The 11,964-nt window shown below is 37.9% G+C and overlaps 2 long non-coding RNA genes across 5 annotated transcripts; one reads left to right on the top strand and one right to left on the bottom strand.

Annotated features, from left to right (window-relative positions):
• Positions 1-3,915: 3,915 nt before the first annotated feature.
• Positions 3,916-11,039, bottom strand: LOC124289447. 2 transcript variants are annotated; one of them, XR_006901694.1, is made up of 2 exons: positions 8,462-11,039; positions 3,916-8,429 (listed from the first exon to the last, which is right to left on the bottom strand). It is a non-coding gene; the product is annotated as an uncharacterized LOC124289447 (long non-coding RNA). The 2 variants fall into 2 exon arrangements; XR_006901693.1 differs by having other exon boundaries at positions 8,493-11,039.
• On the top strand, positions 4,636-5,154 carry LOC124289448. Of its 3 annotated transcripts, XR_006901695.1 has the most exons (4): positions 4,646-4,663; positions 4,700-4,737; positions 4,924-5,037; positions 5,073-5,154. It is a non-coding gene; the product is annotated as an uncharacterized LOC124289448 (long non-coding RNA). The 3 variants fall into 3 exon arrangements; XR_006901697.1 differs by lacking the exon at positions 4,700-4,737 and having other exon boundaries at positions 4,636-4,663; XR_006901696.1 differs by lacking the exons at positions 4,646-4,663; positions 4,700-4,737 and adding an exon at positions 4,812-4,849.
• Positions 11,040-11,964: the final 925 nt, after the last annotated feature.

Here is an 11,964-nt window from a genome sequence, read left to right as displayed (position 1 = left end):
AGCTAATGAATTTATTTATATCATTGAATTTTCTGTCCCATTTGACAGCAATGTGATTGGCAAGATTCAGGAAAAGCATGATCAATGACCCCGCCTTTGAAATGTCTCGCTTGCATCCCAAGTACACTGTCGTCAGACTCCCCATTGTTCTCGGTGCCCTTGGTTTGGTACCTCCTGATCTCTTGGCGCATATCAGGAGAGTGCCCGGGTTCTCCACCGGGAGCACAGCCCTTCTGACACTCTGGGCAATGCAGAAGGCTGCAGTGTTGGGGAGCCTTCATATTCTCCGGAAACTTCTTGGCGGGTTCGACTAGGGAGTGTTTCCTGGGAGAAGTCTCATTCGCTGTCTGGGCTGCGTGTAGAGGGGGCAAGGGCCCTGAGGCCTGACTGTGCCAGGATCACCCGAACCCTCTCTGCTGCATTTTCATCTTTAATCTGTAAAACATAATAATAATAAAATAATAATACTAAACCACACGGATGTCCTAAGGCCTTCCGAGGCTCGATAACCAAAACGGGATAGTGACATTGCCATATACACATTATCGAGGAAGTGTTGGTATGTCTCATAAGTCATAAGTTAGACTCATAACCGATTTTAGTCGAGTCACTTATGAATCTATTACACGTCCAGATCTAGACTGACCTTTCGTCCTAGAAATAGAGTTATGTTATTAAGAAAATTTATATGTCTAAAAATACAATAAAATACAGTCTTAAAGCAGTTCAGGGCAATGCTTATTTCTAGAGCTGAGGTAATGTAGACTGGCTTAACCATTCTAGACTTAGCACTACTCGTTTAATATATTCTCTTGGGTATGGGATACAGACCTAGGAGCCGTTGTACAAAGCAACCCTAGCGCTACGACAGTCGGAAGTCTATGTTTTCTTTCTTTTAAAAAAATATTTTTATTCATTTCAGTGAGGCATATACAGAAATATATTAATATGGTACAATGGAATGGATCTGTTGGGATAATATACAATATGGTATAATGTAACAAATACAATAAGTAGTGCCTAGTACACATATAAAGAAGAGTGTTAACAGATCGCCGCAATATAGCTGGAATATTGCTGAGTGCGGTGTAAAACTCAACTCACTCACATAAGAGAAAACATGGTAAGTCTGTGTTATGGTGTGGGAGTTAAGATCGCCTAAGTCCATAAGATCGCTTTGTACAACGGCACCCTGACCACGCCAGACTCGCGTGTTTGTTTTCAATGTTCCAGTACACGACCTGTAAACGTGGCCGTTTTGCAAGAACTATATGCGTTGCATTTAGTGGGAAACCAAAATATCGTTTGTACAAGACAACGGCTGTACTTAGTAACTGTAAATTTTCCTGTTTGGTTGTTTTTTATAGATACGCTCAGCAATTTTCCATCTTATACGGTGATTTCTAAATAATCGATTTTAGATCAGACAATCCAGTGATTGACACAATGAACATCGATCTACGCAGCTGGAATTCGGTAGCTGGCATCTGTCATCCATGTCCTCAAGCCTGATCACCAGATCCTGGAAGTCCAATCGTACGACAAGCATATGTTGCTGAAGACCAATTCTAACCCGGAACTTCGCAAGGTTTCCAGAATCAGATGCTGTGTATGCAGGTGTTTCGGTTTCATTTAGCACAGCAGTGTAAAACATAATAATATCAGTTTTGAATAATAAACACAAATGGCACTCAAATTAGAATGATGTACAACGAATAATAAATGTTGGAGTGGTTGGTCACTCGTGAAGGTGGATCTGTCATGTCCACGGATAGTAATTATCTTTATCCGTCTGGTTGATCGATAGATAAATAACCTATAAAAAACAACAAAAAAACAAACAAAAAAAACCCCGGCATCATGAAAGAACTTATCATATGTACATGTATACAACGTGGATTTATTTTGGTGATGGTTTGTAATGGTTTGTTGTATGAGCTAAACAAAGCACTGAGGTTGATGCATTTTTCAAGGAAAAGGATTTGAAGCAAATTCTCACGTAATTAAATGTGTTTAAATGTCCTTCAGTCACATAGTCTCGACAAGTCTACGTTTCAGGGGCTTAATCTGCAATAAGCTCCCAAATCATCTTAAGTTATTTCCGGATAAGAGAGTGCATTAATGAATTCAATAAAAAAATAGTTCAGATTTATTTCAGTTTCAGACCATTTGGAGATGCACACATTTACTTTGGATGTATTTTAATGCCTCTCGGAGTTGTCTTATTCTCTGAATTTCATTTGTCAATTTCCTTTATGGTTGTTTCCCTTTATAATATAGGCAGGTTTGGATAGGCAAGAGTATATAGGGAGCGTTCTTATCTTATATAGTCCTGAAATTGAGTCTTTCCGTAGATTCTTATGCATTCAAATGACAGATGTCAATGCATCATTAAAGTTCATTTGCTAAAGGTGGAACAACAGCCGTCATTCATTTGTAACCCTTAAACGAAACACAAACCTGCACAGGAATACCTTTTTCAAGAACATTTGTGGGCATGACTGATTTTCATATATAAACCCCTTTCATCGCCACTTTGCATTTTTTTAAATCTTAATTTTTGGGAAGATAAGCAAACTCCTTCTCTGGATTTGACCCTTTGAATGTTTAACATATATTACTTTCCGTCTATATAAGAACATCCCTGTTGGATGTGGAGGTAGTGTTAAATAGCCATTGGATGTGGAAGAAGACTTCATTAGCTGTTGGATGTGGAAGAAGACTTCATTAGCTGTTGGATGTGGAAGAAGACTTCATTAGCTGTTGGATGTGGAAGTAGACTTCATTAGCTGTTGGATGTGGAGGTAGTGTTAAATAGCTATGGGATGTGGAAGAAGACTTCATTAGCTGTTGGATGTGGAGGTAGACTTCATTAGCTGTTGGATGTGGAAGAAGACTTCATTAGCTGTTGGATGTGGAGGTAGAGTTAAATAGCTGTTGGATGTGGAAGAAGACTTCATTAGCTGTTGGATGTGGAAGAAGACTTCATTAGCTGTTGGATGTGGAAGAAGACTTCATTAGCTGTTGGATGTGGAGGTAGAGTTAAATAGCTGTTGGATGTGGAAGAAGACTTCATTAGCTGTTGGATGTGGAAGAAGACTTCATTAGCTGTTGGATGTGGAAGAAGACTTCATTAGCTGTTGGATGTGGAAGAAGACTTCATTAGCTGTTGGATGTGGAAGAAGACTTCCTGTTGGATGTGGAGGTAGTTAAATAGCTGTTGGATGTGGAAGAAGACTTCATTAGCTGTTGGATGTGGAGGTTGACGTAGATGTCTACTGGACGTAGAAATAAACTTAAATGTCTATTGGAAGTGGAAGTAGACTTAAATGTCTATTGGAAGTAGACTTAAAAGACTATTGGCAGGGTATGAAACTCCCAAACCCTTCAGCCAGACCACAGGGCTGGTAGGATGTAAAACTTGCCAGCCCTGACCAAAACTTACCTGCCTGCAAAAAATTTAGGTTTGACAAGCGACGTAGTTTATCATCATTCATTCATCATTTATTTTTACGAGTGAATTAATAATGATTTATTATCCTGAAAAAATAATGAATATCTTCATATACATGTCTGAATTTTATCCCGACTGTCGGGCAGGTGAATTTGAGAAGTCCCTGTTGAAAATAACCCATCCCGGACGGTCGGGAGGCAGGTATTTCGAAGGCTGCTATTGGCTGTTGAAGAAGACTTCAACTGCATCCGCATCAAGAGAACAGTCATAGCACAAATATGATCCTAACTCTCTTACTTTAACACAGACTTATGACAGGAGAAGGGAAGCGATTCAGTTCACTAGTTCCTTGGCTTATAATAATGACTTGCTTGCCAGAAAACCCAACCTTAGTATTGTATGACTGACCTCCATAGAACAGTAAAATGGAGAACAATTTCAAAATATCACATGAAACAAGGCAGTTTTTCAGAGAGGTTTTATTTCTGGGACAGAACATTTATGCCTGGCAGCTTAGACATAAATATTTGAATAACGATGACAATATTAAACAAGTGGAATCACAACCTTCAATATGCAACATGCATAACAAAGAAGCATTGACTGAATCAAAATCTGAACATTGTAACAAACATAGCAAGAGAAATATATTCAACAATTTGATTTGTAAACAGTGACTTCTATATTTGGACTCTCCACATTCTCCCACCGATCTAAGATTCAATACATAAGCATGGACATAGACTCAAAGAGCACAGTATCCAGGAATTGTTACCATGGTAACATGTTGATCTGGACAGTAACAGTAACTCCCCTAGCTTTAAGGCAAAGATTTTATGGATGTCAATTTCTTTATTTGTGATTGTCCATCATGGTGAAATAAGTGAGTGAGTGAGTGAGTTTTACGCAGCTTTTAGCAATATTCCAGCAATATCACGGCGGTCGTGGTGAAATGAAGAAGTTGACATTCATAAATTCTTGCCTTTATGTGCATTTCTTCTAAACGCCGTTCAGTGACTCCCTTAGCTTGGTTCAAGGTACAGGAAAGATTGTTCTGGGTTTTACCTTGACCAACAATATTCGTGGTATAGAGGATTCCAAGTAATTCATAGGTCCTTGCAGGAAACATGAAAGTCCTATAGAGTGATGAAGTAGCATACTGTACTTAAAGGTCCTATAGAGTGATGAAGTAGCATACTGTACTTTAAGGTCCTATAGAGTGATGGTAGCATACTGTACTTTAAGGTCCTCTAGAGTGATGAAGTAGCATACTGTACTTTAAGGTCCTCTAGAGTGATGAAGTAGCATACTGTACTTTAAGGTCCTATAGAGTGATGGTAGCATACTGTACTTTAAGGTCCTATAGAGTGATGAAGTAGCATACTGTACTTTAAGGTCCTATAGAGTGATGAAGTAGCATACTGTACTTTAAGGTCCTAGAGAGTGACGGTAGCATACTGTACTTTAAGGTCCTATAGAGTGATGAAGTAGCATACTGTACTTTAAGGTCCTATAGAGTGATGAAGTAGCATACTGTACTTTAAGGTCCTATAGAGTGATGAAGTAGCATACTGTACTTTAAGGTCCTCTAGAGTGAAGTAGCATACTGTACTTTAAGGTCCTATAGAGTGATGAAGTAGCATACTGTACTTTAAGGTCCAATAGAGTGATGAAGTAGCATACTGTACTTTAAGGTCCTATAGAGTGATGAAGTAGCATACTGTACTATAAGGTCCTCTAGAGTGATGAAGTAGCATACTGTACTTTAAGGTCCTCTAGAGTGATGAAGTAGCATACTGTACTTTAAGGTCCTCTAGAGTGATGAAGTAGCATACTGTACTTTAAGATGTAATGATAATGTCGATAATATCAACTCTATAATTCTTGTGGAAAATTTGGTACAGTGATGTACAGTGAATGGTATTATACATCCCTTGGGATGCAATAAGTATTTTTCTGCGACCATTCTATACATTTGTGTATACCAGATGCTAGGGGTGAAACGGTATACTGCGGAATTAGTAGAACCGCGGAATTAGTAGAACCGTGGTATTTTGCCTTCGGATCAGTATACCAAATACAATCCAAAAATTCAGTATTTTGTACTGTCATTTCTATGCAGTCATAAAGTGACAGTTTTGTTCATTCAAAATAACAAATATTATGGTTATTTTGCCCTCATGTCATGAAACAATGTACTGTTTGGCTCTTTGGCTCAATTTTCTGCATATCTTATATATCGAACAGAAATGGACCAAACCGAAGGCTTTGTACCGCAATACACACCGCTACCGTGGTAAGAACGTACCGTTTCACCCCTAGCAGATGCACTTATCTGCATTGCATAAAACCCTAGAGTCTCAGTTCCAAATCCGCATAAACTTCACCAGGTCAGTCAATGTCCAACTTTGCTGGACTGTCAATATGTAAAACCTTGACCATCAGATGCTAAGATTGTTTTCACATTGAAACCAACAAATTGTTCGTCACATGAACAAGTAGCAGAAATCCAATTCACATACAACATATGAGTATCTTCAGAAGGCAATCGCCTTTCGATTTTCAGATGTAAAATTACAAACAACAACCAAATTGTTCGACAAAAGTATCACAATATGAAACCAAAAAGCCTCAGCAAAGAAAGAATTGTGACCACAGTTGGATCATTTTGTTCTGCTGGAATGTACAACATTATACACCAAACAACCTCATGTCGACCGAAACAACAAAGAGGCCGAAAACAACGATGCAGATTCGATAAAAACAATAAATACACAATATTTGAACTACCTGACCTAATAAAAAGAGAGTTTATAATTCGGTCAATCTACTGTGAGATTAAGCCCACAGTTCAAAGATATGACAGGTACTTAAAGAAGGTGGTTTTCCTGTTATTTGAGATCCTACAATAGAGATTCCATGGCCATTATTTTTCATGAAATATGGAAATGAGATCTTGTTTGGCAATTGGCAAAGCTATTACCTAGTACTAGTGAGTCTTAATTTAAAAAAAATAACAATATGCTATATAAGATTGAAAATATGAATTATGATTATTTTAGTCTGTAGATTGGTTAAAACTATTTTCCAGATTCTTTTACGGAAATTAAACGTCTATACTTAACCCCTTATTTTATCTCCTTCCTTGTATACTGAGAAAATATCCCATGAAACAAGAAATATATTGAGCGGGACTAAAATGGAAAAGATCTATCATTGTTTTTATATTTGTTTTGTTTTTGTATGTTTCCATGCTGTAGCCAGCAATATTCCAAAAACAGTTTTTTTTCTATTTCCGACAGTACTTTAGTTGATTTAGTTGCCTATCATCCAAGCATTGTTAACACAGTTTGTTCTAACATGTTCACATCCATGTCAGGAAGGGTGCATGTTCCCCATCCTCTGTCTAGTTTGGCTGGTATTTCATTGACCAAAATGACACCAAAGTTCACACCTCTTTCCATCCTGTTTGAAAAATGGAAAAAAAAAAAAGTAGAAAAAAGAATACAAATTTGTTTTTCAAACAAGCCTTTGCAACTTTTTTTCATAATATGACAAAAATATAAATATTGCTGTACTAGTAAGCATTAAGAAGGAATAGGAGTCTTGTACACTTTACATAAACAATTTCCCTTGGTTGAATTAATCATTCCAATGTATTACAACTTTTCTCACTATTATTCTCTATAATATTGCAATGATGCAAGGAGAGCCTCAAGCAGTTATGGAATCCAGCTAAATTTGTAGTATTACAAATAGCACCATAGAAAAAGACATAGTGATCCAATAACATTATATTCTGAAATATAAATTTAATAGGAAAAATATAGAGATTCAAGGCTAATAGATAGTTGAATATTATCAAGTCTAAACAATTGCCATAATCACTATCACAATATTACAACTTACTGGTACCCATATATTGACCAGTCATACTACAATATAACACAATTACTGCCAGAATGAGCAAATTTGATGCAAAACCAGATTAGTATCCAAGAACCCTTTGAAGTCTGGTTTTCAGGCACTAGAGAGTATATACTATCCGGGAACTATGACTAGAAATGCCTAGACTATCCAGGCACTAGAGAGTAGGGTTGCCTTGACTATCCAGGAAGAGGAGTTGCCTTAACTATGCAGGCTCTAGAGACTAGTGCAGTCTACACTATCCAGGTACTTGAGTAGAGATGCCCACACTATCCAGACATGAGAGAAGAGTGAAGTCTACAGTATATAGGCACTAGAAAGTAATTAAACCTATGCTATCCAGGCACAATCGAATTGAGGCCAACCCTATCCAGGCACCGGGGAATTTAGGTCTACACTATCCGGGCAATTATGTCAAGAGGCATATACTATCTTGGCACTAGAGAATTGAAGATCACACTATCCAGGCACTAGAGAAATGAGGCCTACACTATCCAGGAACTAAAAAATACTGGCCTAAACTATCCAGGAACTAGAGAATTGTGGCTTACACTATCCAGGAACTAGAGACTTGAGGCCTACACTATCCAGGAACTAGAGACTTGAGGCCTACACTATCCAGGAACTAGAGACTTGAGGCCTACACTATCCAGGAACTAGAGAATGAAGGCCCACACTATCCAAGAACCAGAGAATCGATGCTTTAACTATCCAGGAACTAGGGAATTGAGGCCTACAGTTTCCAGGAACAAAAGAGTACGGTCCTGAACTATCCAGGAATGAGAGACTTGAGGCCTACACTGTCCAGGAACTAGAAAAATGAGGCCTACACTATCCAGGAACTAGAAAAATGAGGCCTACACTATCCAGGAACTAGAAAAATGGGGCATACACTATCCAGGAACTAAAGAGTACAGGACTACACTATCCAGGAACTAGAAAAATGGGGCCTACACTATCCAGGAACTAGAAAAATGGGGCCTACACTATCCAGGAACTAGAAAAATGGGGCCTACACTATCCAGGAACTAAAGAGTACAGGACTACACTATCCAGGAACTAGAAAAATGAGGCCTGCACTAGCCAGGAACTAGAAAAATGAGGCCTACACTATCCAGGAACTAAAGAGTACAGGCCTACACTATCCAGGGACTAGAAAAATGAGGCCTTCACTATCCAGGTAATACAGAATAGTGAGATCTACCCAGTCCTGGCCCACACTTAGAGGAGAGAAATCACAGCAAGTAAGCACCATCATATAAGGCAAGCAGAGAAAGAATCTCCAGAACATCCGATGGGAGGAAGATCTTGTGGAGGAAGAGTAGGAATTCAGAGGAAACAATATTGACTATCTAGTCCCAGAGTATTTGTCTTCTAAACATTTTCTTAAACATTCATCTTTTTTGCTCCTGTCAACAATTGTATCAACATCTTTACGACAATAATATTCTGAAACTGCTTTTAGAACAATAACTTTGACAGTGTGACACCAAAGGGTATGAATTTCCGACTCTAAAATTCAGGTTCATCAGAAAAAATATTCCCGAACTGAAAAATACATACAATTTTTAAATTGTTCATTTCTATTTCTTCTTGCAATTTGTCATAATTCACTACGATTTCAAGCTTTTAGAATATTTTTTCAACAAGATTCAATTATAGATTTCTAGTTACTAGTAGTTCTGTTGATATCAAGAGTAAAAGCAAGGTTAAAAGTCCACCATGAAAGACAACAAGCCTGGGAATCAAGTGAAAAAATATTGTCTGCCTCACAGATTTGACAAGATCCAATTTAGAGTTGCTGATGGAAAAATGCCAAAGTTCCACTGCCATATCAACGCTGCATTTACTTGATTCATCAGAGTTTATTGACAATTCATTTATATTCTTGATCAGGATAAGCTTATACATCAATTTCAGTCTACTCACTGGAGATCATCAACATAACATTTCTTCCATCTACTCATTTTCTCTGATTTAAGAACTTACCGGTATTCATTGGCAACAGTTGAGCAAATAGTTCATTGATATCATCAATTGTCTATATAGGTTTGTACACACATTCCTATACAGTACCTGTACAGTTTGGTAGTCATGGGGACACTCTTGATCGGTTTACCATAAAAATATACCATGGATACAAAATGACATATCGAGTTGAACCTAGATATGAATTGACGTATCATTTTAAACTAGATTATATCTAATCGGGATGATTTTGGAACTATTAAAACATTGTTTTATCTTACCTTCATATAAGATACTTTAATTTCATTGGTCAGTGACATTTTAACAAGTTTCTGTGTCACCCCTCCAGGAGGGTGACAACTGGAAAAAATATTACCCGCTGCCACGGTAACCGACAATGTCATAGTTTAGTTATTAAAAGAAATATTGGTGGCAGTATGAATACAACAGATGGAAATATTGGTCGAAACTACTAAGGCCAATTAGTACTAGGTGCACTCAACTGCTAAGAGTGAGTGAGTGAGTTGAGTTTTATGCCGCTTTTTAGCAATATTCCAGCAATATCACGGAGGGGGACACCAGAAATGGGCTTCACACATTGTACCCATGTGGGGAATCGAACCCGGCTCTTCGGAGTGACGAGCGAACACTTTAACCACTAGACTACCCCACATCCCCTCAACTGCTATGCGTTATACACTGACTGATGTATTACTTCATGATGAAGGAACACCGTGAATACAAACCTTGAGGTACTGACAATGATCAAAACCCACTGTTGACATAGATGAGTAACAAACAGCATCACTAACAGCCAAGTGAATGTGACAAGCGACAATAATAGAAGTTACAAACAATCAAAAGTCTTTCTCTGAATTTCACTACTTTATAACAAACCAAATTCTCAAGAAAGAATATGGCTGGTTTGTGTATAAACATGCCATACTGTTGGCAAAGAGTTGAAGAAACAATATAATATAATACAAATTTATAAGATTTGATGAAATGAATAAATTTACACAAATTAAAAAATTACATATCTAAAATACCACAAATATTTAGAAAAACCTGTTGAGAAATATGCTGTTTGTCATTACAGTAGAACACTGCATATCTGGACTATTGACTTTCTCAAGGAATAATAGGACATGTGAATAATTTCATAATATCACTGATTGCTCCCCAAATGAGATAGACACAGCATTTGTAATCAATACGTTCTTGAATTAATACATACAGACATAGCTACAAATCTAAGACATCATGTATCAGCCATCAATCAGTCATGGAAGAGGTCAGAGGTCAGAGGTCATCATTACCTGTGCGTTTTGATAGCGAATATACACATACAGATTAATTCATCTCGGACAATAACTAACCTTCACCTTGGTGACAAATTCCTCAACGATGTTATCGCTTGATGAAAATGATTAAAGGATCAATTGTCAAACTTTCATTCCCATCCTTCACTGTGAACAAATGTTACAATGATGATGGTCCAGCGCTATGACCTACTAAATGAGTGTCAAGCATTAATGCTGACCGGTAAGGGGAGCATTATAATGAGCACTTGTTTTGTGGGTCAAAATTCAACATCTGGTTCCAGAAATAGTGAGTGAGTGACTTTGGTTTTACGCCGCTTTTAGCAATATTCCATCAATATCATGTCGGGGGACACCAGAAATGGGCTTCACACATTGTACCCATGTGGGGGATTGAACCCGGTCTTCGGCGTGATGAGCTTAACACTTTAACCACTGGCTACCCTTACAGTAGAACACTGCATATCTGGACTATTGACTTTCTCAAGGAATAATAGGACATGTGAATAATTTCATAATATCACTGATTGCTCCCCAAATGAGATAGACACAGCATTTGTAATCAATACGTTCTTGAATTAATACATACAGACATAGCTACAAATCTAAGACATCATGTATCAGCCATCAATCAGTCATGGAAGAGGTCAGAGGTCAGAGGTCATCATTACCTGTGCGTTTTGATAGCGAATATACACATACAGATTAATTCATCTCGGACAATAACTAACCTTCACCTTGGTGACAAATTCCTCAACGATGTTATCGCTTGATGAAAATGATTAAAGGATCAATTGTCAAACTTTCATTCCCATCCTTCACTGTGAACAAATGTTACAATGATGATGGTCCAGCGTTATGACCTACTAAATGAGTGTCAAGCATTAATGCTGACCGGTAAGGGGAGCATTATAATGAGCACTTGTTTTGTGGGTCAAAATTCAACATCTGGTTCCAGAAATAGTGAGTGAGTGACTTTGGTTTTACGACGCTTTTAGCAATATTCCATCAATATCATGTCGGGGGACACCAGAAATGGGCTTCACACATTGTACCCATGTGGGGGATTGAACCCGGGTCTTCGGCGTGATGAGCGAACACTTTAACCACTAGGCTACCCCAACCCGGTTCCAGAATGAAGATTTCTGGACAAATGGGAAATTTTTATGGTACATTTTTCATGAAAGGTGTCCAGTAAACAGGGTGTAAGTCCAGACAAGCAGGGTTCCATTGTATAACAAATTATCTAAATGTAATACCAAACAAGCAAACTTGACAATTACCACTACACAA

Source organism: Haliotis rubra, unplaced genomic scaffold (genome assembly GCF_003918875.1).
Source record: "Haliotis rubra isolate DU_JTF1 unplaced genomic scaffold, ASM391887v1 Scf441, whole genome shotgun sequence".
NCBI classification, from domain to species: Eukaryota; Metazoa; Mollusca; class Gastropoda; order Lepetellida; family Haliotidae; genus Haliotis; species Haliotis rubra.
Note: the sequence above shows the minus strand (reverse complement) of the source record. Positions and strands in the feature narration are given on the sequence as shown.